Below are 27,818 nucleotides of genomic sequence, written 5' to 3'. Positions count from 1 at the left end.
AGTCAACATTAAATGGGAGAAGTGGATAAAAAACAGCCATATTCTCCTTCTACCCCTCAGATCTCCTTCCACGGGAGGACCCCATGAGAAAGGTGGGGGAGTCTATGAAGAAAGACCACATGGCCCAGCTCCCTGAGGTACAGAACAGGACAGATAAGGATATGGGGCATATCTGAAAAGGCAACTATCATCCATCAATCTTCAGATAAAAGATGAATTCCTGAAAGCCTATTCAGTTTCCTTCAGGTGTGGAAATGCTTGCTCTGTGCCTATTCCAGTATTGCAACTTATAAAAATGCATTATGCAATTGTTTCTGTGTTGGTCTCCTCCCTGGATAGGAAGTTCACAGAGAGAGAAGACTATACTTTGTGTATCCCCGATTTTAGGGATTTAGGGTCTAGTCTGATGTCAGAGACAGATAACTCAGGTTGAGGGCTACTGAAGAGCTGGGATTCAGGTTGGGGAGACTCTAGTTTTTGAAGCACTCAGGGAGGGGATGGCTGGAGAGTCCTTCATCATTGAATGGAAATTTGAATAAAGTTTTAAAGGGAAGAAATTATTTTCTCAAAAAACTCCAATGTTTGAAATAAACAGCTTTAAGATCCTTAATAAGTACTATAAAAATAATTTGTATACATTACTTATTTTTGTTGAAGATTACTTTGGAGATCATGTGTATGGTATTTATATGCCTCATTATTTATATTGAAAATCCCTAAAATATTTAAGTTTTTTATTCTGTCTCCATATGTCGTCCTTACAAATAGTTTCCCTATTGTTCCTTTTCGAATCTGGGATAGTTAGCTTTGTGGTTCCTTTATGGTATATACACATCATTTTCATATGATGAAATTCATTATGATTCATTAAATTTGCTCATAAAAAGAGCTTGATATCCCTGGGGGTAAGTTCATTAAAAGAATCTCTGGTTCCATTATGAATCATTTACCTCTGTATTCAAAGGCAGCTCCTAAGAGTTACCATGGGCAATGAGAGTCTCACAAGACAAATTCAGAAATCCACAGCCAAAAATCAAGACCTGTGCAGAAATTTCTGAATAAAAATATCACAGAGGGAGAGGGAGGACCATATGGCTGTCTAGTGGTGCTCTATGCCTGGCATCAACTGAATTCCCAAGGACCGACTTGTACAGGAGGTAATTATATCACTGCACATTGTGCTGGGAGGTGTTAGATGCAGAATCTGTGTCAGCTAGTGAGGCCGGGCCTTTCGGGTTGATCAAAGCAAATTTGTTTTGTTGTTACCCATTGAAAGATTTTAGAAAGTCACAGCTTGGAAGATAAAAACTTAGATCTAAGACGTTTCTTTGGCATTCTCATTTTTCTTCCATAATTAACAAAAATTCTCCCCCATGAGTTCGTGTTTTCATTGCTATTTCCATCCCTGGCCTCTCTTTGCAGGTTAACCAGGGTGGGGCATTTTCTTGGTTATTTTGCGTATGTGTTTCACAGCAACAACAACAGTAATTGTATCTTTTTTTGTGAAGCTACATGCAATCATAAAGGAAGAAAGAGTTAGCTTTCAGAACATATTTCACAAGTGGGTCTCTAGGGGTCATTTATATGCCACTTCTGTAACTTGTCTCCTCTCAAAAAATGTCTGTAGCTTTGACAATATTTTAACACTTAGGGAAAAATGCGCCCTTTGCCCCTTGCCAAATGTGTCACGTTTCTAAATCAAAAGGTTATTTATTCATCTGATTTTGTGGCCTGGGGCTGCCAGCACAATGGTGTGATGCTGCCAGCTACCCTCGTATGGCAAAGAGGAGGGAAAGAGCTGCTGTTCAGGAGTGATAGCTGAGAATGCAGTGCCTGGAGGCCCCAGGGTGGAAAGTGTGCCCCCTCCCAGGAAAAGAGCCAAAGAAAAGACTGGAAAGAACGACCTGCAAGGAAGGGTTGCCATGTTATCCTGGATTCCTGCTCTCTGTATAATTTTCTTTCCTTTCCTTCTTGGAGGTAGGCTTTGGGGACTATAAGCATGCTCTAAAATAATTATTTATATGTGCATTAAAATAAATAAATAGATTTAGTTGGTTTTTTTCATCTTTTTACCCTATAGAAAGTTTGAGATTATGAAATTAGAGAGTTGGGGGAAAAATAGGAATCACTGTCTTTGGTCTTTCATAGACCTTGTCATCTGACTTTTAAAAAATACTTGTATTTCAGAATAATTAGAGTAACAGGAGGTTGTAAAGACTAGTTTGTGAATTCCCATGGCCTTTTACCCAGTTCCTTCCCTTATGTCTGACACATATTTGTAGTGCAAGGTCATATATGCTAAGATGATGGGAGAGGTCCACCATGGTTAGCTGGACCATACAGATGTTTTTTAGCATTTATCAGCTTTTACATGTGTTTGTGTGTTGGGGGTAGAGGTGTAGTATCCAAGGCAATTTTATCCCATGGATCAATTTCTGTAACCACCACTACAATTGCAATGCAGAAGTGTCTCATCCCCTTGAGGCCCTCCCTCACTCTGCCCTTTTACTTCTGCACTTCTATTCCCAGTGCTTATCCCCGGGCAACAGTGAATCTGTTCTCCATCTCCTGTGTCATTTTGAGAATGTTTCGAAATGGAATCACACAATATGGAACCTTTTGAGACTGACATTTTCCACCAAGTCCTAATGCCCTGGAGATCCATCCAGTTGCTGCATATGTCATGAGGCTGTTTCTTTTTATTGCTAAATAGCCATCAGCTCTATTGATGAACTATGATTTGAATAACCTTTCATCCACTGAAGGAAATTTGGCTTGATTCAGGTTTTTTGCTGTTATGAAGACAGTTACTCTAAGCATTCATGTACAGCTTTTTTGGTATTTGTAAGCTTTTATTTCTCTGGGAAAATGCCCCAAAGTGTACCCGCTGGGTTATATAGGTACATGTTCAGCATTGCAAGAAACTGCCAAACTGTTTCTAGAGTAGTCCTGCCATTTCCTTTCCAGCAGTCCTGCACAAGAGGTCCACTTTCTCCACATCCTCCCCAGCACTTGGTGTTTTTATTACCTGTTGTTTTCACTGTCCTAGTAGATATGTAATGATAATTCATTATGCTGCTTAGCTTACACATTCCTAATGGGTAATGGTGTTGAATATATTTCTATGTGGGCACCTGTATCTCCTCTTCAGTGTTTCCTAAATGTGTTGTTTGGTCTTTGCTGTCAAGATTTGAGATTTAAGAATTCCTTACATATTCTAGGTACAAGTACTTCGTTGAACATGGGGCTGCACATAGTATCTTCCAGTTTGTAGTTTGTCTTTTTGTCTTTTTCATAGGGATTTTCACCAGCGTAATTTTTTATTTTGATGACATCCACTTTATCAGTTTTCCCTTGTGGTTTCTGTGTTTAGTGTCATGTCTCCGAACTCTACCCAGATTGAGATTTTGAAGATTTCCTCCTATCTTTTTTCCTAAAATTTTGCAGTTTGGCATTTTAAATCTGAATTTTTTTTTTGTACAGCATAAAGTTTAGGCAAAGTTTTGTTTGTTTATGTCTTTCTTCTTTTATTTTACTTTATATATGTAATAGTTCCAGCACTTTTTAAAACTAGTGGCAAAATAAATATGTTTTGTTATGTTCACTATTTCTAAACCAGTGACATTAAGCACCTTCGCTTGGTTATGTAGCCAGAACTTTTGCAACTTCCCATACTAAAGCTGCACCCACTAAACAATAGTCCTCACTGGTTCTTAACCACTGTGGCTTTTTGCCTCTCTGAATCTGACTACTTTAGCTATCTTATATGAAAAAAATTATTCACGATATGTGCCCTTTTGTGAACTGATTATATCATTTAGGATAATGAAATTCATCTATGTTTGTAGTATACTGGGGTCAGAATTTTTTTCCATCTTAAGGCTGTACAGTATTCCATTGTATGTACAGGCAACATAATGTTTAATCGAAGAGAACTGAAAGCCAGGTTGTAAAGATATATTTATACATCTTTGTTTTTAGCAGCATTATAAACAATATCCAAAAGTTGAAAGCAATTCAAATGTCCAGTATGATTTTTTAAAAAACTATTCTTCCTTCTCCTTTGACAAAATCCTATCTGGTGTAATGGTGAGTTTCTCTAAGCTCTCTATCCCTTTAAGCCACGAGCTTGTCCCTCATAGTGTCTTAATTATTGTGGCTATGTCATAAGTCTTGAAGTTGAGTAAAAAACAACATTCTAATTTATTCTTTTTTTTCAAAAGTTATTTTAAATGTTCTAGTTTTTTTTATCTTTCTATATAAACTTTTACATAATCTTATCTTTATCTAATAAAACACTGTGTTGAGATTACTCTGGGGAGAAAGAACAAATTTATTAGGTTGACTCTTCCAGTACTCAAACATAAATTTTTCCTTTATTTAGGTCTTTAAAAAAATTTTTAATGTGCTCTTTAATCACATACAGCTCTTTGTTGTTTAATCATAGTTTGAGATTCAGGAAATCCTCAGCAAGGGACCTAAAAGATTATGATTGTGATGTACTGAACCAGTTGGCACCTATTCACCATGGCCAGTTGCGCTCATCTGCTCCTGACTCTGAGCTCAGTACGAACAACTTGTGTAGACAGAAACTGCCCTTGGTGGGCACATTTACACCACAAAAATGGACAAATGCTACAATGTAGACCTTTCTTTCTCTCCTCTGCCCCTTTAGTCCTTTTTTTTTCTTTCTTCTCTCCCTCCCTCTGTTCCTTTTTTATCCCTTTCTCTTCTTTCTTTGGAGGCTGTTCAACAGTGCCTAGCATATTACCAAGCATATTTAACTCATGACTCTCTTATGCAGTATAGACTGAGTCCTTGGGTTGGCCTCCCCTTTTTGTTCTGGAGAGGGTGCTTCCATTGTCAAATATAGTTCTTTTTCTGGTCATAATGTTTACCTTCTTATGTAGCACCCACTAGAATAAAAATGTGCATTGGAATATAAAAGAGGACAATAAAAAAATAAGTAAGATGCTGAATTTAGGAATATCCCTTTGTGAGATTAAATCATTGAGCTACAGACACTGGATTAGTTTAAATCAAATAGTTGCCAAACATTCAGCCAGCATTATATGAGTAATTCCTGAATTCAAATGACAAAGGACTTACACTTGTAGTCCCATTAAAAATGGCAATTTGTTAAAAGCATTCCCAATTTAAAGGGGCAAATTGATTCTAGTAAAGCTGTATCCATGATTACCTATCCTCTCCTTAATATATGTTGAGATATTTGGTAGTTTAGGTAGTAAAGTTGATTCTGACAGGGAGGTTGGAAATGAAGAAAAGTTAACTGGAGAGATAGATGCACTCATTCAGAGTGAAGGCAACCCACCTCCCTACATGACTGGAGCACTTGCACCTGACGCATACAGAATGCTCTAGTGTGTGAAGATTCCAAGAATAGAGCTGGGCTTGATGAAACATATTCGTAATTTCAGCATATGGGAAGTGGAGGCAGAAGGAACATCAGTTCAAGGCCAGTCTGGGCTACGCAGCAAGACCCTGTCTCAAAAAAAGACATTGGACACCAATGTTTTACTGGTCTTTTACTTTAGTAACTCTCTTCATTTCTTATTGTAATGTGTTTAGGACTACAACATTGATGCTATCATTCCAGAATACATTGAGAGCTTTCAAAAAATGGGAGGAAGAAAGACTGGGAGATGACCCTGAATTTTCCTTCAAGCATTCAGAGCTAGCAACTGTTAATGTGTGAGCATAAAATCCTGCAGTCTCCTCATTCCATGCCAGGATACCAGTATTTAACTGCCTTGTTTCTCCCTTTATTGCTGTTTTCTCTTCAGAAATAGGAGCTTATTTTTTCACTGAACCACATTTTGTGAATATTTTTCTTTGTCAGAAAATGTTTTATGTGAGCCCTGGGAGACTTAGTAAGAGCTGCAAATATGTGAAGTGAGGGGCAAAAAACAATGAACAAATGCTATCCATACTTCTGGGAATAAAATGAGAAGACTGGAGCTAAATGTAATAGGAACAAGGACCACAAGATTTTGGCAAAAACCTCACTGAGGCTGGGGTGCATATAAATCACAACAAACATCTATCCAGATTAAAAATTTAAAAACTGACAGTAGAATAAACAGTTTCTGTGGGGCTGGGGGGCAGGACCATGGAATCTTTGTTCAGAAGGGTTGGCTATAATGGATAATTTATCATGACAGATCATTGTGGAAACCAGTCTATCTTAGATGTTGAATATAAACCCGCCTGGAGGAGGGGAGAGGACTGAATGCTCTTTCAAGGTCTTGGCCAAACCTGTGATTACATGATTAGTCTGAATAATTGATGCTCTAAATTGCCATTATTTTCCTCCTCCAGGGTAGACAGTATGCATAAAGGCAATTGTAAAGAAAAATGTGCTACAAACGCTCCAGAGGGTCATTTAGATGCTGGGATTTTCCTCTTTGCATCTGCTGCAGAGTGAGTTGCATGTGTTTAAATGACTTTGCTTCAGGTCACATTCTATGTGACAACTCCAGAAGCCCACTGCTAACTAATCCATAGTGCTTTCCTTACTTTTTTTTCTTGCCTTGTCTTAAGAAACAATGGATAATGTAGCAAGACATTTGTTTCAGCCTCCAGTTGTATTAGCCTTGGCAATTTGCATACACCAATATTAAAATTTTGCATTGTCTTTTGCAATTACTGTCTTAATCTAGTAAAAGAAAGTATCTGGAGACAGTGATTTTTCCCTGAACCCACTGTACTTGTGTATATTCACTGAATATGAAAAGGGCCATACAGATGATGATAGAGATGAAGCTGACCTGGAATTGGACATCTGCAACACCACAAACTTTGAACACTGCCCTTAACAATGACCCTCGGCCTTAATATGCAAGCTCCCTCTGCCATAAGCACAACCCATCACCTGCATTTAGTTTTACTGCTCATTTTCTTCAATTTTCACTCTATTTTTAGTTGAGAATCCTCCATTTCCCCCTTGTTGAAATACATTAGTTGCTATGGAAACGGATGTCACTAGCATGGATGGAGTTGGATGACATGCAAAACTGCCTAGCACAGTCAGCATATACAGCAGTGGGAAATGGAGTGTCATGACTGTGGACTCTCCCAAAGGGCACCTGAAGGGCAGATGAGAATAATGACACAGTGGACATCATGACTTCTAGGAAGATACATCACACTCCTGGGTGAGAAGTTTGGGAAGAAGGTGTAGGTAGCAAAAGCCCACCCACAATGAGGCATAGCTCTTGGAGTATCCCCAAACCCCAGGGACATCTAGTATCTTTCTTTATTTAGAAAATGAAAACTGGATCATAGATGGGACTGCAATATAAATATCTTGATAAATACAACAATTTATTTCAATTGCATTTTTAAACCTTTTGCATAGGATATCTTGTCACCCTTCCTGTAGTATATGTGCTTTGAATATTTCCTGTTAGGGGGGAAAATTTAACATGTAGTATTGATTTTCTCTCTTGTAAGTCTTCCTTGAATAAGTGGTCAGTCTGGAGAGTAAATGATCCTTGTGAGAGTGGGTCACATAAAATAGCAAGTCAGTGGGTCTCCAACTCAGATCTTCCTATAACATACCCCATGATACTTCAACCTGATTGCTGTGGTTTCCCTCCAGAATAAGATCTAGAGGGCAGCCACCATCTTCCAAGCTCTGTTAGACAGATTTCTTTTTTCTGTGACAATATATCTGAGAAAACAAGCTAAAGGAAGAAAGGTTTATTTTAGCTTACAGTTTCAGAGGTTTCAGTCCATGGTTGAATGACTCCATTGGTGTGGGCCTGAGATGAAACAGAATATCATGGCAGTGGGAGCTTGTGGTGGAGGAGGATTTACACCTCATGTTGGCAAAGAAGCAGACAGATGGAGAGAGGAAGAGGTCAGGGACAAAATATCTCTTCAAAAGCAAGCCCATAGTGACCCAATTACTCTAATCAGTCACCACTACCTCCCAATAATGCATCCAATTATTACCTCTTTGGATTAATTCATTGACCAGGGCAGTGCCCTCTTGGTCATTTCCCAAAAGCTCCTTCTGTCAACATTGCACTGACGATCGAGACTTCAACACATGAGCCTTCAGGTTACATTTCATATCAAAACTATAACACAATCACCCAGCCCCTTTGTCATTATTGCACATCATAATATTCTCTGTTCTCAGTTCCTGTCACCCTGCCCCTTTGCAAAAGGTGTGAAAACAAGATTGAGCTGGATACCACCTGCCAGCCAAGCCATGTGAAACTCTAGTCAGGTGACTCCAATCCATGTAAATTTCTTCTTCCTTGAGAAGAAGTTCACATTAATTATGCATATAATAGCAGTTCATGTACTATTTCTTGCTCCAAATTTAGCAATGCACAATACAGTATCTTATTTGGCATTTTTTTCTCTTTTTTGTGTGACTGGTTTTGTGGACTATTTTAAGTACTAATTCATATACTTCTTGTTCATCAATATTGAGCAATGTATAATAAAACTATTTTATTTATTATTACTCTCCTGTCTCTTTTTAGACCTTGAGTTTACAATTTTTCTACATGATGCAAGACAAAAATGCTTATTTTTTAATTCTTAATACAGATCTAAGTCCGAATGAGGTACTCATTTTTCATTGATTAATGGGAAACAATTTCTCTTTAGAACAACAGGAGCACAACAGTATCTGGCCATGTGTTTTAAGGTAAGGGAAGGTGATTTAGGAACTGAGGTTCCCTCCCTTTCAAGGTTGGGCAGGTTATGATGATGGACATTTATTTTGCACTTTGTGCCAGGAGCCATACAAAATGCATTATAGCCAGTATTCCATTTAATGTTTACAACTACAGTCCAAGGGGGGAGAAGTACAATTATTATCCCTATGTTATAAATGGGGAAACAGAGTTCTTCGTTTAAATAGCTAGTAAATTAGAATGTCCTGAAACCCACATCCATCTTTCAATCCTACTTTATGTGACCTGTAACCCCAAAGCTTCAAGAATCGAATGGCTGCATCTACTTCTTTGTAGCTCCAGATCCATAATCTGCCAATGGTCTCCCTCCTTCCATTATTTTTAGTCCGTGTTATTTTTTGGCCTCTGTGCATTTTCTGAAATCTGGAGGTTAATTCGTAAGTTGTGAGAGTGCATGCTTAGGTAAAGAGTTGTCTCAGATAACATTTCTTTCTCGTTCATTTTTTCCCTCTCTCTTGCAAGTTCTTGCTTTATAAAGCTCTTGTCAGAGTAACAAGGTCCTTTTGCAACATGTATAAGAAAGGATGTCATCTAAATCTAACAAGGGAATAAAATTCAGCTATCAAGCCCACACATTCATGAATGAGCTTTTCACCCAAATGGCTGTAGTTTCCCGTAGTGCCTGTAATTGGAACAACTACATTATTAGCTGACAGTTCTGGAGATAAAAATAAAGAATACAAACCCTTACTTTGGTCTGTGGAGGAAAGGCACACATTGTATCTGTCAATCTAGATGAAAAAATTTGTCCATAAGACCTGTGATTCTATTACAGGAGTGGGATGTAATGTGTCTTGGGTACTGAAGCCATCTCTGGTTGAGATGTAACATGTGGTAATGTGATTAAGAACATGACTTTATTATATAGATAAATGACATATAGAAGAAAGAGAGTAAGTTTCTGTCTGCATAAAGAATAGACCTAGTAACTGATCTGAAAGAGTCTCACTTTACTGAAACTGCTTATTTGCACATGGAGGTATATAATGCAAATGTGAAAATGCCATTGATATACAAATAATATGTTATAAATAAAGTAGCCAGTTAGTCAACTTAAACCTAATTCAATGAATGCTTCTTTTCTAAAAGGACCTGCCAACTGTTTTGTCTTATCTTACTTTTTTGCCCATTAGAACATGAGCATTTGTAGTGATATAGCTGTTTGACAGGCCATAAAACCATAAAACTTTATTTAAAAAATAAATAAGCAGGTTTCAGAATGTCTCCAGTGTAATTGTACAAGAAAGTTATAACCTTTTCCACCCCCAGCGATGGAACTTCATAGACAGCTAAATTGTGGGAAGGGGTTGGAAAACTAGAGTCACTTATTTGCTTCAGAAAAGGAAGATGGAATTCTTTAGTTCATCACCACTTTTTGATAAGGAAAGACAATAAATGCTAATGAATAATTAAAGGCAATGCTTACCAGGAACCTAAACAACTTAGAAAATAAAAACTGTAGCAAAGCCTCATGGGACTTGGGATGTAGTCTGCCCAGTGGCAGAGTGCTTACCTAGCATGGGCAAGGCCCTGGGTTTAATCCTCAGCATTGCAAAAAAAAAAAAAAAAACCCAAGCAAAAACAAGCAAAAAAACTTCATGGGTTTCCACAGCACAACAGAAGATCAAGAATAGACAAAGATCTTTAAGTCTGTAGCAGGATGAAGATTCTGATATTGAATAAGACAGATTTGTACTGTGAGTGGACCACACTTGATGAGTAGATCCAGTGAGGTAAATGCTCCCTGAAGACACAGGATCTGTGTCTGGTGTGGTCTTGAAGTCACCCTCTGAGTTCTTCCTATAGGGACCCAAAGTGTCTTTATTTTGCTCACTCATAAAAAAAAGTTAAAGTTAGTTCCTGTATTAAAAAATTGGTAGGACAGGAAATTGAGGACAGGATAGTGGTTTTTTAAACCAGTTTTTCTTGAAAGCATAGTAGAAAGATAACCTGGACTCAGCAAGAACTGGGTAATATAAATAAATAACATGGAATTATATGGACAAAGCTATGGAGCCAATGTAGAAAAAAGAAGTTTCAAAGAACGTTTTATTTACCAGAAACTTAGAGATGAAAATACATGATCCAGAGTTTCTCAAGCTTTTCTACCAAAGAACTTTAGGAGGCAGGAGGAAGGCTAGGTTCAAGGAATGACCCGGGCCTTCACACAGGGCTCTGTACATGTTATTAATAGATTTTGAATAAGAGATTCCCTCTTCATATTGCCTTGGGCCCTGTTCATTGTGTGGACTTCTAATGGGGGAGAATATGTTTCCTGTGGATGAGTATGGCTTCTGATGTTCCTTGGGCCCTAGAATCTGAGTTTGAGCACTAAGAACTCCAGCTTAAAGTTGCTGACTTAGCAAGTGAATTCAGACATTGCACAGGATATACTTTTACTAAGATAGTGATCCATCATTTATCTGAAATGCAAATTCAAGTAGGCATTCTATATTTCACTTGGTAACCCTACTCTTGTCTATATAGAATTTTATTAATCTTAGAAACTAGCACAGTAATAACCAATATTTCTTGAGTATAGACAGTATGCTTGATTCCACTGTTTGAGTTTTAGATCCACTAACTTGTTTAAGCTCCAAGGACACGTGTAAGGTGGGTATTACTGTTCGGCTTTTTCAGAGGAAGAAACTGAAGCACAAGCAGGTGGATAACTCAGGGCAGATTCCATGACAAATGAGAAGGTGCCAGTGTTGCACTTAGCCCTCTGGCAGAGATACCCAGATCTTTCATATCAGTGGCTGATGAGGAACTATGTAAAAATGATAGAATTGGATGCAAGTTGGTCCAAGTGTGGTCCTCACCCAAGCCAGCTCACAGTAACCCCAGGCCTCTGGTGGGGCTTGACTTAATGATCTGTAATGAATTAAAGAGAAAGAGTATGTTTCGGTCACAGTTGTTCCAGCTGGTTTTGTGAAAAGGTGCTAGTGCCTTTGTGAAAAGGTGTCAGTATTTGGAAGAAAACAAATCCATGAACAAGATGAGTCATTCTCAAAATAGTTCACACAAGCATAGCTTAGGCAGGGATTATTGAATGTAGCAGAAGGTGGAGGTAAATTCCTTCATGCACTTTCCAAATATTTCAGGTTCAGGAAAATATAAGGCATATGGTGCCAATGCCTTTTTTTACTTCAAGGCTGAAAGCCATGTGTATTTTCAAAGGAAGGCAATTCATGTTCCACAGTCATTCACACTTAACTCATCAATAAGTAGTTTGTTAGTTGATGTGCAGGTAAATGTTCAGAGCTCTTTGGCTGTGAAATGCACAGAAAAAATTCTTATTATGCATTTCATAGTGCAAAGCATTTACATTAATTTCCTAAAGAGTCAAATATATAACTTCCCTCTGTATCGCTTTGCTGAAGTTTGCCAAGTGTAAGCCCACATGTGAGGGGTGCTGCGACTGCCCAGGTCTACTGAGGTGGCCTGGCAGAGAGGAAGCCCATGTCTACTGCTGAAAAGCCATCATCTCCTAAGTGAAGGCGTGTGGCTCTTCCTTATATGTCTGTGCTCATACCACTTTCCTGAGATACTGTTCAACTCCAGCCCCATTCTGGGTCTAACCACCCAACATCTGCACCCTCTTAACTGAAACTTAATTTAAATTTAGTATTTTTGAAATCAGTTGACTACCAGTTTCTAATAATGACTTTTGGCATTCTCTCAATATTTTGCATGTTCATTCTGTATTTAAAAAGATGATTAAAATAATTGATTTTAACATGATTTAAAATAGTTTTATATAATGGACTGATGGTTTTAATTATGTTTTAGGGAGCTGAATTGCATAACTTTTATTGAATATTTAAATACCTGTAAAGATGTGTAAATATTTAAAGAGCTACTGACATTTAATATTTAAGGACTTAATTGTTCAGGAAATTGTTTAGATGAGTGAATGAAGCATTAAAACGTGTATGAAGCATTAAAACGTGTATCTGTAATAGCTCCTGCTTCACCGATTATTTCAGATATGTCAAATATATATGAAATTGTTGTGGATTTGTTAGGCGACTGAATGTGACAGGTAGTTGAGTCTGAATTAGAGTGAGCCAGACATTAAATTGTTATTATGACAGGTTTCTGAAAGTGTTTACTGTAGAAAATTGGTGTTTCAAGGAAGATTTATAAATGCTCTACAAAATAGAGTTCAGAGGTCAAGTTAGTTTCAGAAATGTTGGTCACTCCATCAACTCTTAGGGATATTCAAGTCAATTCAGCATATTAAAGATACTGAGAAGTCCTGTATCAGCAATGTCTTATCGAAACTCAATCTACATCACAAATGCCATGGGAAATTTTCTTATGATCATGTTGAACAAAGTAAAAAGGGAGCAGGTAAAATAAATTTTAATCATATATTTAACCCTATGTATTCAAAATCTTACCACTTCATTATGTAATCCATGTGAAAATATTAATGAGATTTTATGCTGGTTTTCATATCATGACTAACAAATTGGACATCTGTTTTTGCCCTTACAAATGTTGATTTGGACTGGCCTCAATTTGGGTGCTTAACAGCTGTGGCCTGGGTTTACCATGTTGGAGAGGACAAATTCTTCTTGTAAAGACATGTTTCACTGTGGATAAGCTCCACCATTTCACGAATATATTTGACTTTAGAAATCTCCTCCATTTCCAACAGAAACATATGGTTTGATTGGAAGCCCATTAACATCTTGTCTCACTAGACTCAACTGTGTACTGAACCCGTTGGTAGGAAGTCCACTGACTGCCAGGTAAATGTATGAAATTAAAAATTTATCTTCTTCTGCACCTATCATCTTTTACAGTCCCTCTTGCTCTTTAAGAATTGACTATTTTGCTAGAAATTCAGTGCTATTAAGCAGCCTTTAGGCACCTTAGGCTGGTGGGGCAGTGACTCCTTTATCCACCCCATTTCCTTACTCACTCACTTCTTTGGTGTATGAACTTGGGCTGCAATGGGAGCAGCATATCTCTGTTCACAAACTACTTATTTTATTTTCCCCTAACAACAATGACTAAACTCTTAATAGGATGTGCCTTCATGAATGGATGGGCACCTGGGGGGAGAGCTCATGTGGGAAAGATTTTGTTGAGGGGACCTTGGAGCTGCTGTGTCTATGAGAGGTCTGATCATCTCCATCCTCTAAAGGCCAAGGCCACTTTCAGAAGAAGAAATGTCCACTTTCTCCCTGCAGTTTGTACATCATCTCTAAGATACCTCGAAAAGCAATGGGTTGCTTTCTAAATGAAATCACTGCAGTCATTTTTTAAAATATCAGGGAGGAATCCATTTCACAATTGGATCCAGAGATCTGAGAACTTACTAAGAACTGTTAGGAGAAAACCCTCAAGTGATGGAATCCTGGAAATGATCTGAGGTTCTTTTTGAAACAATGCTTTTTGACCTAGAATAAAAATAAGAAAGCTGCCAAAGTAGCAGATGTAGAAAAGGAAGCAGCTGAGGAAGTTGATTTCAATCCTCCACACAGCTTCTAAGGAGAAAGGGGTGAATGTGGGGGGTTAGTAGCTCAGAGCTACTAATGATCCCGATTCTGTTATTTCCTGCATAAAAAGGCTCTTCAACCTTTACTGAATCCCAAAGTGTGCTTCTTAATGGAAGATCCTCCCATGCATAAGTGACCAAAGACTAGATTTATAAGAGAAACTCTGAGAGATTCCTGAATCTAGTGGGAGAGACCAATGTTGCTCTTATTGATTAAGTAAATGACCTATTTTACATGGAACTTTATGTGCACGCATATACTGCATAAATTACACAAAACAGTTTCAGCATAGTTAATGAACTTGCCCCTGGGCTAATGAGAAATGCTTAACTAAGTCCCTTTATTTTTTTCTCCTTTATGCATAACAGCATTTTACTTAATAGCATTTGTCAAACTGAAGGACCATCTGTATTAAAACTTAAACAACATTTTTTAGGCTGTGTGTAGGCATAAAATAAAGTGCTTGGGTTATAAATCAGGGCTCCATTTGCCATGAGATAAAAGGGCTTGTCTGCTGTCTAGATTTTTTTTATAGGGTTCTTGCTCACTTAAAGAGAGTCTAAATATGAAAGAATATTCAAATTAGTTGAGGGCTTTGCTTTTTTTCTTCATGGTCAGTAGCTGTGTGGCTTATTAACACAATTAGTATAACATGTTCACTCCAATAAGTTACCTTATCTTTGGACACCCAGAGTTTGTTCCATTTGAGTCAATAATTAGTGATGTTCTTGAATAACAACTTGACTTGTCTCAGCTACATCTTTTTATATATATTAAAAAGATGAGAGAGGGTTTGAACTCAGGGACTTAAAATTGCTAGGTAGTTGTTCTTTCGTTTGAGCCATACCCCAACCCTTTTTGCTTTAATTATTTTTCAGTTAGAACCTTATGCTTTTTTGCCCAGGCCACCCTTGGACCATTCCCCTCCTTATGTCTCCCAAATAGCTAGGATGACAGACATGTGCCACCAGAACCCAGCTTGTTTGTTGAGATGGTATCTCACTAACTTTTTGTCACAGCTGGCCTTGAACCTTGATCCTCCTGATCTCCTCCTACTGAGTAGCTGGAATTTCAGACATGAACCACCATGCACAACCCTCAACCTCATCTTTAAAATGGGGGCACCAGTATAAGCACTCTCTCTTTGGTGATATCAAATGAGATTACAGATAAAAAGCTCCAGAACTATAGTGACAATTGGCCACAAAGAAAACGTGCACAAGTCACGATCAAAGATGATCAGTAGAAAAACCTGAGTTATAGGTGTGAGAAGCTCAAATACCTGCTCATGGGGTGGTTACTATAAGTACTTTATCAATGATACAAGTGATAGCTAATGGCCAATAAACACATGAGAAGATGCTAAACACTACAGTAGAGGAATGTAATCTAAAACCATAGTGAGGCACCCATTAGGATGTCTATTAGGAAAAAGAGAAAATATCAAGAATTAGTGAATATTTAGAGAAGTTGGAGCCCTTGTGCATTATGGGTGGGAATGGGATATGATGCAGCTGCTGTGGGAAATAGTATTTTGGTCTCTCAAAAGGTTAAATGTAGAATTGTTATATGATCCAGTAGTCCCACTTTTGGGTATATACATAAAAGGATGGGGAACGTGATCTGTCTCAAACAGATGTTTGCATATGCAGTCCATGGCAGCTTTATTTACAATTGCTCAAAGGTGGAGGCAGGCCAAGTGTCCTGTGGGGTTGCAGGGGTGGAGGGCTAAGGGCAAAGGGTGGGGAACAGAGAATGGTTTAATGGGGACGGTTTCAATTGGAGAAGATGAAAATGTTCTGGAGATTGACAGTGGTGATGTTTGCATAACAATGTGCATATGTTTCAGGTCTGGGCACTTAAATATAGCTGAGATTATAAATTTTATGTTGCTTGTATTTTACTACAATTTAAAAATGTAAAATATAATCAAGTTGTTCATGTTTCAGTATACTGAGTACTGGTGTTTGCTCCTTGTTTCCTTAATGGCAGTCTCTTCCTTCATTCATGTTTTTATCTTTTCATTCTTCAAATCTTAAAAATTGTCCTTACTCCTATAGCATATGGAAATCTATGGCAGATAAATACAACCTGGTGTCTGATTTCCTCAATCTGAGAGTCTGGAAAGAAGGGCAATCATGAGATGAGATTATCACAGGATCAACTGAAAGAAGGAGCATTTGAAAGATAGTGAAATGATAAAAAAGCAGAGAAATACAAAGGTGAGAACAGGAAAGGTGATGAAAGAAAAGCCCATTTTACACAAAATTAATACATGATTGGAAGAATGCAATTCTCTCCTCTATTTCATAAAATTGACTGGATTTATATTATCATCTCTGCCATTTGATTTTAAATTTTCCATTAAAAATGATTACTATATTGATGAGGATGCTAAGGACACTTTACACTGAAACTTATAAAGGTGAATGTAAAGTAAAAGCTTACATAATTAACTTGTAACACATATGTGTCTATTATTCAGGTTTTCAGAAAGTGCCTTTGTCCTTACATTATTCTCCATTTTCTAAAGCAGCTCATATCTGTCTGACACAAGTGACCCAATACTTACTGATATCATATAAGATTAATCTCACATTTATGAAACACTGTCATAAGCTTTCAGCAAGATTTCTGTTTCATGAGGGGGTCAGGAAAGTTTTCTTCTGAGAGCGCAAATGATTTCATTCTGGTTGGATAGAAGAGACAGACAAGGTCTATGCTCATGTCTTGAGGAATGGATCCACTTAGTGTAATGGGTGTGTTCATTCACTTAACCAATAGTCAACACGCATGTTGGGTTAGATGCTGATAAATGTGACAAGAATGCAGTAATGAACAGGACAGGCATGATTTTCCTCTTAAAACCTTGCAATCTGGGGAAAGTAAGTTTTTATTTGGCTACTTGAGGTGAGTACAGGAACTGGCAGAGAGGGCAAAGCAACCATCAACAGAAAAGTAGATAGGATATAGCAACATGGTCATCTTTGTTTTGTTTTGTTTCTTAAAAAATACTTATAAGGAAAGCCCTGATGCTTAGGGACAGTCAGGATTTGGAAAGGGGATTTAAGGAGTATATTAAGGAAATGCTGTATTTAAAAATAACTGTTGGATATTAAGAATTTTATTTAAAAATCTTATAGAGAATACTCCAAATATTTGACTTTATTTAGTCTTAACTCTTTGTATCAAAAGTAATGTTTTATTTTAGTGTTTTAAAGACTATAAAGGAAAAATGTATTGCCCCAATTGCAATATCCAGAGTTTAAGTAATTTCATTAAAAAATTTTTTTTGGTGATATTAGGGTTTGAACTCAGGGCCTCATGCTTGCTAGGCAGGTGATCTACCACTTCAGCCACTCCACCAGCCCTGTTTTTGTGTTGGGCATCTTCAAAATAGGGTCTTGCAGACTATTTGCCCCTCTGGCTTCAAACTGCAATCCTCCTGATCTTTGCCTCCTGAGTAACTAGGATTACAGATGTGAGCCACTGGTGCCTGGCTCAGAGTGCAAGTAATTTTGATAATTTCTGAATTTACTGTTCATCAATACCCCTGAATGAGAATTTGTTTTGGTTTCTGTTTTTCATAGTTGATTTTCCTTCTCATGTTCTGAATTATATGAATTGGAATGTTGGGGGTGGAACACACAATGGTCATACAGGACTGGGGAGATTTTTATTATTGTTTTGCAGTGAACTCAAGACCTTGCACTTGCTAGGCAAGCACACTACTCCCTGAGCCATGTCCCCAGTCCTTTTGCTGTTTGTTTGTTCTTCAGATTGGCTTTCATGTTAACTTTTGTTTAGGCTGGCTTTGAACCTGAAACCTCCCATCTCTACTTTCTTTTGGTTATTTGTTGTTGTTGGAAGTCTTAAAAAATAAAATTAAACCTAAATAAAGCTATAGATACTGATGACAAAGATGCTTTCCTTCACCAAACCTGATTCACGCTCTTCTGAGCCCCTCCTAGACTAATTTCTGACCTTGGGCTCTACGCAGTTTAAGCAAGAATGCAGGCGGGTGAGTTTGGATTAAATTCCTCATTCTCACCTTCAAATATCTTGCCTTCTGGTCTGCATCCACCAAAATTTCCCTTCAGTTGTTTTAGCAAGATTCCCGCCATACTTCTCATGCTTCCCATTAGTAATTTTCCATCCACTAGCACACACCGTGCTCCTTGGATGTAAATCCCCACTTGTTAATGTTTTATTTATAGTCAAGCACACTCTGCCCACTGCCAAACCCCACTTCAGTAGTCCCTTCTCAAACAATGCCTTCTATATAGTCTTTAGCAAGTGCCAGAGTAATTTTTCCTTTGCACTAATCAAATACAATTTCACACTTGGTTAAAATTTTAAGTGCTCCTGATAATATTATCTGGCAACTTTTTACTTTTCTACAGGTTCTCTTTCCTTCTTAGCGCCCAAAACACTACAAAAAAATTAATCGATAGCATTATGTGAGGTGGGAGCTGCAGAGAAGTAGAGATTTTATGGGAGCGGAGATAATGAGTTTAGTTTGGGGCAAACTGAATTTGAATTTCCAGCAACATGGCACCTGGGAGTATTTAACAGGCATTTGAAGTTTTGAGTCTAATTCAAATGAAAAGTTAGTGCTAGAAATGGAGATTTGCAAGCTATCTACCCAGAGAGGGGAGTTGAAGCTCTGGTCATGATTGAGTGTGTTTATGGGGAGTATGGATGTCAGTGCCCTGTAGTAAATGACAGCCAGGACACCCTTGGGCTTAAATAAGTTGAAATGGGGGCAGTATACACACACACTGGGTAAATGTTGGGTGTCTCATCCACAGGGCACTAGAAATGACTTATAGGATTTGGGTTTGAGTTAGGTGGTTTTGAGGTTGTTTGAAGTAATTGAAGGTGCTCTCTAGACAAGATGCTGTTAGGAAGCAGGGTAGGTCCATGACTGGGTATCTTCATAAATATTATCTAGAAGTAGGGCATACAAGACTAAGGACATAGCAGGACTAAGGTTATAACTAGCAAAGAAGCCACAGTCAGGCCTTTTGGCACAGAGAAAAGGATATTGGGTTCTTTTTGTGGCTTGTGCAATATTCACATTTTGTTTGTATTCAGAAGTAGTTACATGGAGTTTGTTATGGTTTGAATATGAAATGACCATCACAAGCTAAGTTGATGAATGCTTTGTTCCCAAGTGGTATGCTGCTTGGGGAGGTGCTGGAAATTTTAAGAGGCAGAATAAGTAGGTCAGTAGTCTTTGAAGATTATACCTGATGCCTAGTCCCGTCCTTGCTCTCTGCTTTCTGTCTGCCATGAGGTGAAGAACTACCTCTGCAACTATGGATTAAACCCTCTAAAGCCATGAAGAAAATAAATAAATCCTCATTTTAAGTTGCTTTGGCAGGTATTTTGTCATAGAAAATGCAGTCTGACTAATACAAAAAATTAGTACCAGAGGAGTAGGATCATGGTGTAAGTAGCTGACCAAGTGGAACTGATTTAAGGGAGGATATTGGAAAAGTTTGAAGATGTCTAGAAAGCCCTAGAATATTATAAGTGTAGCTTAATGGGCTATTCTGGTGGACACTCAAAGGACCAGAAGACTGATGGAATTGCATATAGTAAAGATGTTTCAGATAGGAAAGATGGCTCTATTGGGAATTGGACTAGGCTATTCATGACACATTCTGGCAAAGAATTTGTCTAAATTTTGTCTATGTCCTGAGACTTTGTGGGAGGTTGAATTTAATGACACACTAGTTAATAAAGCAGAGGAAATTATATAGCATTTAGACCCTTGCATGTTTATTGCTGGCTACTTTTAGCCAGGAGGAAAGAGCAGAGCAGAAAAACTTGAAAACTTGCACTTTGGTCACAAAAGTCAGTGTAACATTGGGACTAAGGAAGACAATGGCTTCTGAAAAGATTAATGCCATTAAAAAGAAGCTGGATATTTTTTATCTGAACAATAGGATGGCATCTCAGGAATTGGCCAGATTCTAACCATTTCAGGCTCAAAGGAATAAAACAATAAACTCATTTGAAAGACATTCCTTTGAGAAGTGGGGAGCCCTGCTCACCTATGGCTGCTACGAGGTTGTTTCCCTGTAATTTTACCCATCAGTACTCAGGTAACTTCAGCCAAGGCTCTATCCTTGGTACTGTTGGCATGTGGAATGCAAGAGGTATGGTGTCATGGAGGCTTCCACCCAGATTTCAAGATAAAAAGCCCTGGAGGCCAGGCATTGTGTGGCATGGTCAGTATCTCTGGAGGCAGCCCATGAGAAGGCAATGTGGGAATTTGTGAAGGTGAAGGCTAAGCTGCAATGGAGAAGCTGGCATGTTTGAGCTGGCAGGAATGTGGAATGTCTTCCAAGGAAAGCTCCAGGCAATGAGTGGAGTTAGTAGAAAAGAGAGGCCATGTGGGCTACAAATGCAAGGCCATAATGGTAGGGCTTTTCCAACCTGTTGGAGCTCACATCACACCATCATAGTGTGTTTCAGATACCAGACATGAGCTACATGACTTAATGTTTGTCTTGTTGGGTTTTGGTCTTTCTTTAATCTCATCTTTCCTTGCTATTCTCTTCTTTCTCCCTCTTGGAACAGGAATTTTACTCTGTGCTATTGTGTCTTAGAAGTATGTAATTTTAAATCTTTTTCATTTTTTGGTGGCTCACACCTAAGGGTATGCCTTGAGTCTTAGAAGAAACTTTTAATTTGGACCTTGGAACAATGTTGGAACTGTTAAGACTTTGGGGATGACTAGAAATCAACTAAACCAATTTTGCATTATGAGATGGCCATGACCCTTTGGGGGACAAAGCCAGGATGTTATGTTTAAATATAAGCTGCCCCACAAAGTTCATATGTGTAACACTTGGTCCCTAGCTGGTAGCACTATTTTGGGAGGTGGTGGGTGCTTTAGGAGTTGGAGCCTAATTGGAGGAAGTAGGTCACTGGGGTGTGCCTTTGAAGGTTACACTTGTTCACCAGTCCCTTCGTCATTCTCTGCATTCTGTCTGCCAAGATGTGAAGAACCTACTTTGCCACATGCTCTTGTGGACATGGTACTTTGCCCAAACCATGAACTGAAACCTCTTACACGAAAAGCAAAATAAATAATCCTCCTTTTATGTTATTTTGTCAGTGGCACAAAAGTAACTAACACAGAGGTCTTGATTTTGTCTTGATCTGTCTTAATCAGATATGTATGTTCTGCAAAATTTTTTATACTCACTGGGTGTACATCAGGGCTTAGTTGATGGTTCCAGCATCAGTACTGGAATCACATTCTGCTTTTCTTCCTCAAGTGAAAGGACAGTGCTGGTTAAGAACATCACCTTAAGAAACAATTTCACCCTCCTTATTTCCAGCTACTTGAAGGGTGGCAAAGAAAATGAAAGCAGAATGACGACAGCTTGGGAAATGCTGCATCAGCTCTTCTCATTTCACACTTAAAAAATTATCCTCAGGGTAGAGCCTGAGCATATCATTTAAGAGATCTTGAGTTTAATCTCAAGCACTACACACACACACACACACACACACCCATCCTCCAATGTGAAGAAGTGGTAAGAACCATGCCATAGTGGAATTATCTATAACTCCGCACCTGTAAAAAACAGGTGGATTCCATGAGTTGTAGCTCATGCAGAAACTTCTTGTAAATTCATTTAATTCAATTTATTGGAGTGGGTTTGTAGTCACATAGGGCATCCCTAAGGAAATCTGCAGTTTGCTGACAATATGATGTTATTAAGACTGCTGGGTCATTTTTTAAAGAAGCTATAATGGGTAAAATTCTTGTCCTTTAATGTAATTTTCAAATTGTCTATAAATGATCAATTTATTTGATCTATTCTAACCCGAATGATTCCTGTTAAATTTGGATGTTAAAATTCTTGCCTTTTGCTGAGACTTACAAAGGATTCTGTTAATGCTTCTGGACAATTGTCTGACTATGCTTTCAGGAACTCTTTCCAGATTTGGTTTTCTCAGCCCAGATTTTTAAAGTTCCTACAAATGCCATGGTTACCACCCCTTTCTTTAGCAGCTGATTCTACCCATTTGCATGGAGTCGGAATATGGCTCCTAAGACCACGCTACACAGTTTCTTCATTTGAATGTGAGTTGCTTTTGATCTTGACCCTCGTGCTTCCATTGTGTGGTCCATTGTATTGCGGGGCCCTCTATCCCAGCACCCTTGGTATTCAAGTGTGAGCCTCCTCTCAAGCTCTCCTGGGATACAATGCCCAGGGATGTTCCCTGTCACAGTGCTCACCAGGAGATGTGAGAAACCCGGACATTGCTCAGCCTTCTCTATGTCCTTTGGAATCCCCACAGCTTGCCAGGATGAACTCAGCTAGATGAAAGTTCAGAGAGGGCAACCTGGCACAGAGTGGGCTATAGCCTTCTTGGCTGTATCCCATCCGCCTTCCCAGACCATTTTTTCCCCTGGGAAAAGTCCTGGTGAGGAATGTGCAATGTGTGGGTGTTTTCAAATCGGTACTTTAAACTGATTTCTTTGATGGCTCCATTAGTTGTGCTCATTTTGATCTTGCATTTGAAGTGAAGCTGTCCCAAACCGTCAGCACACGATTGCCATAATGGAGCTATTGTTACAACAGTTCTTTAGATCAATCAAGGGGCCTGGGATGACTGGTAGAGTGCCAGCAACAACACTGCAAAGCACCTCTTATCTGGGTGTCTAATAGACATGAGAGTGTGAAGTTACCAGTGCTAGGAGCCATCCTCAGTCCAGTCATGAGATTTGTTTGCAGTTTAGGAATCAAATCTGGGCAGTTTTAGTGTCTAATAGATATTCATAGGGCATATAACAGCATTGTCATTTAAATATTGTCCTTTCATGCAGCTTTTGTTGAGCTGAGCCCTGGAAAGACTGCATTCTTTTCCCCACGAACATAAGATGCAGTCAGTATGGCATTTGCCTATGTTTCCTGCTATGCCTGATTTATACTAATTTGTCAATAGCTGACACTGTTAATAAAGGATTTAATCACATCATGTGAAATGTCTACATGCTGCTTAAATGCATGCCAATTGGATAAGTTTAGTGTTGCATCAATATATTTTAGAACTTTTGTTTGAGCCCTTGTGGGCCTAAATTGAACCCTAAATAGAAACATATGGACGAGATAGATCCCAGGTGCCTGGGATAAGTGGAGATTTCACTAATTCCATGGATTTGGATATATTTGACATAGGCAAAGTTCATTGACTCTTGTACCTTATGTTAGCAAACTAGCCAATCTTAAGAATTCTCTGAGAGTTCAATTAAATGTACAATTATAATCTCCAAATGTGTCTACAACTCTCTCCTTCACCTGGACAGTTTGACTTTCATTAATTCTTGAGATTCAAAGACTTCCAAGTTTCCTCACCTTCAGATCTCTCAGTTGGGAGACTGAAATGTGCATCCAGCAAATAGGGGAAAAGGGTCTATTTTCTATGTTGGGAATATATTTTATGTTTGTATGAATCCATATTAGCAAAGACACACAATCTTTTCTGGGTGTTTCTTTTATGATATAATACATTCCTGGAGATATACAAAATGTGAGCTTGTTATAGATGTTCAACCTCATTAAGTGGAAATTTAATTAATAGGTGGCAACAGTGTCATCAGAAAAATGAAGCTGTGAAATAAAAAGCAGAAAAACCAAAAGCTACAGACATTCCCCCACTTCACTTGTATATTTGGGTTTATCTTCTCATGCATTAGAGATATAGACAAATATTCTTTCTGAATCACCACCATTTGAAATTATCTCAGTTGATGTCTATTCTGAAGGAGATAACTTGGAAGTTAAAGTTGGGAAATATAGCTTTAATAATTGAACCCTATGAAAAGTATAAATCACCTACATTAAAATTCCAGACTGAAGAAAAATGATTCTTAAGTTAGAAATATAGTGTCCTACTCTTTCCTTTCCATTTTATAGGTGGGCTTCTGCTTTAGTGATACAAAGTTTGAAAAAGGATTTGGGGAAAGAATCTAAATGAAAATAATTGTGCAATGACTGTAAAGGTTTATTCTTAAGCAATAGAAGAGGACTTCTTTTTCAAGACAGTGCCAGGCAAGAAAATTGTCACAGTAAAGCTAAGCAAAAATTAATCTAAATGAAAAAAGTATGAATATATTCTTTATGGATATGGTGAAAAAAATTGCACTATTACTTTATGAAAATCCTTTAAATTTCATGCAAATTTGATTTTTTAAAATATAAAAACAACAGCAGTACATTACCCAAACAATTATAGAACCTCATATCACCGCCTACAAGGACTCTGGATTACTAGAATAAATTAACATTTTTTAATCGTAAAGAAAATGTTATGATTGTTTTGAAAAAAATCTATGCTATACTGGAAGGCACAGGCATTTTGGAACTTATGTCTTGTAACTTCATTTCTCTTGAGGGCTGAATCTCAGAATTTCCAACTTAAGTAGATTGTAAGAAAATATAAAGCATACCCTCTTGATAAACTATGACTCTTATGTTAACATTTCTTATCTGAAATGATTTGAGAATAAAACTCCAAATATTCCCTTTTTAACCTTCATTAATCATAACTCTTTTTTTGTTCCAGATTTATATACTTCTTCACAGTCATTCAATATCCTCCTCGCCATGAGCACTCATTCATACTTCTGAAATGACAAAGAAGAGTAAGCAAAAGAAGGAAAACACCATTGGTAGGGACTGTAGCGATCACCTGTGTCAGTACCTTCAATGCATCCCTGAGGAAGCTGTGGCTGTAAAAGCAAGAGAACTTTGGAAAGACAAAGGAGAAAGAGGTGTGGACTGGGCAGATGGTCCCGAGGAGCTCGGTCTTCTATTCTATGGACTGGAGTTGTATCTCTAGTTGTATGAGCTTGGCAATTACTTCATGTAATTAACTGTTCCTTACCCGTAGATGAGCATCATATGACCAGCTCACAGGTGAAAACAGTTGGGTGACGTGTCTTTTGGTGGCTGTGTTATTTCTAAGGAGGTAAGTACTTCTCAGATTTGTGTTGGCTCAGAAAAGGTGGAGTGAAGATAAAAATTATTAAGTGACTGAAAGTATCCTGCTCCTTATCTTCTAGATTCTTCAAGCCTGTCCAGATGATGAAGTTAGGAGTGCACCCGGGGCGTGAAGAATGGATAGAGTTATGATCCTTTGATGTGGTGGGCTTCATTTATGGGAAGGCTTCTGATCACTGGTTACCCTTTTATTGAAGATCTTTGTAAGGACGCTTAACAATGGAAAGAACCAAGACTAGACCACTGACTTTTCCAGGGAAAAGTCAAAATCCCTAGTAAACAGTGTCATTATCTAAAATTTTTAAGATTCAATGTATTTGGGCTCGACCCCTGTTAGAAAGTAATGTATGTGCTTATTTTCAGAGTCCTAAATCTGATTCTTGTGCTGCCTATGTGAACTCACTTTGTACAACTGTCTGATAGAAGGCCACTCCTCTAGTCTCCTGGTTTCTGGCTCCCATAGCACTTCACTGCAGCCTGGTGCTTTTGACTAGCTGCTCCCCTTAAACAACTTCTAAGTCCTACCCATCATTCAGCTCATACCCTAGAGAAATTACTGTATCTTATTGAAACCTTAAGAAAATCTAGTCTAAATGATCACTCTCATTTCTTATTTGCTGTTTGCCTTTACTCTATGTGTGGTTTGAAGTGAATACAGGGGAAACAATGATTCCAGAGAAAAATATGAGAGAAGTTCTTTCCCGCCTATAGAATCAACTATTGCTCTATGAACTACAAACAGTTAAGATGAGAAAGTTGAAAAAATAATTACCTCGATTCTGTTTCTTAAGCATATAAAATATTGCAGACCCTTCATAAATATTTCATTAGAAAAGAAGAAAAAGAATGAGTGAATAAATGAATGAATGCAAAGCCTGTTTCTTAATACACTGATGAATTAATAAAATGCAGCTCTTCTTGTCTAAAGGAATTGTCAGTATGAAAGGGAAGATAAACTCCTGGCACTTTTCCTTATTACAAAACACAATAGCCAAAATTTTACCAATAATCTGGTGATTGACAGAAGAGAAAGACTATGACTGCCTCAGAAAAGGCTGCATGAAGAAGACAGGACTTGAGAGCATTTAAGATATAAATTGTAGAGAGTCTGGAGCAACACTGCAGAAAACTCTTGAAGGATATAAGTAGGGAATAGAAGCAAGGGCATGGAGGGCTGTGAATTCCTTAAAACCTGAATCTGTGCCCTACTTGTTTTTATATCATCATTTTCATCATCGTGCCTGGAGTGCAGAATTGCTATAGAAATTTAGCTCTTTGTAAATGAAGATCATTAGCTGTCTTTGTCCATTTGTACTGCTATAATAAAATATCTCACCTTGCAGTAATGTAAAAATAACACAAGTCTATTTTTCACAGTTCTGGAGGCTGGGAAGTTCAAATTCAAAATACTGGCTGATTCAGAGTCTGGTGAAGGTCATTGTCTGTTTCGAAAGTGGTGACTTGTTGTTTTGTCCTCTGGAGGATACTAAGACTGTGTCCTCATATGGTGGAAAGAACCAAGGTGCTAAAAGAGTCAAAGGTTCAGGCAGCTCCCTGATGTTTGTGTTATATGGTGCTAACCCATTCGTGAGCGGACAGTTGTCTTGCTTCATCACTTCTCCCAAAGGCCTCACCTCTTACCACCATTACCATGGAGCTCAGTCCAAAATATAAATTTTAGAGGGGCACACACAGTCAGTAGGAGGCTTATTTTTAGCAGATGAGAAATTTCATTGTTAGGATATTTGGAAGAGGAAGTAAATAGTTTCAGAAAGCATTCCTGGTAGAGTAGAAAGCACTAGCTTATAAGATCTAGTCCTTTTCTACTAATCAGTGTGTAATTTTGGAGAAGTTCCACACCTCAAACCTCAAGGTTTCTTACCTGATAAAGTGACATGGAAATGGCTAGATGGGCCTATTGTGTCTTCAAAGGGTGTGTTAGACTTGCTGTGACAAAAATACCTGACATAATAACATAATGGGAGAAAGAAAGATTTTGGTCCACAGTCATTGACTGTTGATTCTGGGCCTGTGGTGGGACAGAACATCATTGTATCAGGAGCTCCTCATTTCATGGCAGTCAGGAAGCAGAAAGAGTAAGAACCAGGGAACAGGGGGCCAGGTATAACTCTCCTAGGCATGCCCAGTGTCCTTCTTCCTCCTTCTTAAAGTTTCCACACCTCCCAAAATAGGGCCGCCAGCTGGCAACCAAACATTCAACACATGAGCTTTGAGGGACATTTTATATTTAAATCATGACATAGGGTTTCAGCTGACCAGATCTATTGGTTAGATTTCTCTTTATGTTTCAGAATCACAAAGCAGTAGGACAAAGGACAAGGTAGTGATTGTTTTCACCTACTACATCCATTGTCTTCCAGCAAATATTCAAAATGAACTCCTCCATAAGGTAGCGTGGACATACTGCCTGGAACTTTAAGTACTGATAGAAATCTTTTAACTCTTTTAATTTATTTTGAAATAAAAAGAAAAATGAATATAATAATGAATTCAGCTTATATTATATTCATCTTTAT

At 38.1% G+C, this 27,818-nt stretch overlaps 1 long non-coding RNA gene across 2 annotated transcripts; it reads left to right on the top strand.

Moving 5' to 3' along the window:
- The first annotated feature begins 969 nt into the window (after positions 1 to 969).
- Positions 970 to 26,621, top strand: LOC141417313 (uncharacterized). Of its 2 annotated transcripts, none has more exons than XR_012441836.1 (4): positions 970 to 1,157; positions 24,845 to 25,052; positions 25,172 to 25,249; positions 25,344 to 26,621. It is a non-coding gene; the product is annotated as an uncharacterized lncRNA (long non-coding RNA). The 2 variants fall into 2 exon arrangements; XR_012441837.1 differs by lacking the exon at positions 970 to 1,157 and adding an exon at positions 13,412 to 13,495.
- Positions 26,622 to 27,818: the final 1,197 nt, after the last annotated feature.

Source organism: Castor canadensis, chromosome 15 (assembly GCF_047511655.1).
Source record: "Castor canadensis chromosome 15, mCasCan1.hap1v2, whole genome shotgun sequence".
Lineage (NCBI taxonomy): Eukaryota > Metazoa > Chordata > Mammalia > Rodentia > Castoridae > Castor > Castor canadensis.
The sequence above is the reverse complement of the archived record's forward strand: the minus strand, read 5'-3'. Positions and strand labels throughout refer to the sequence as shown.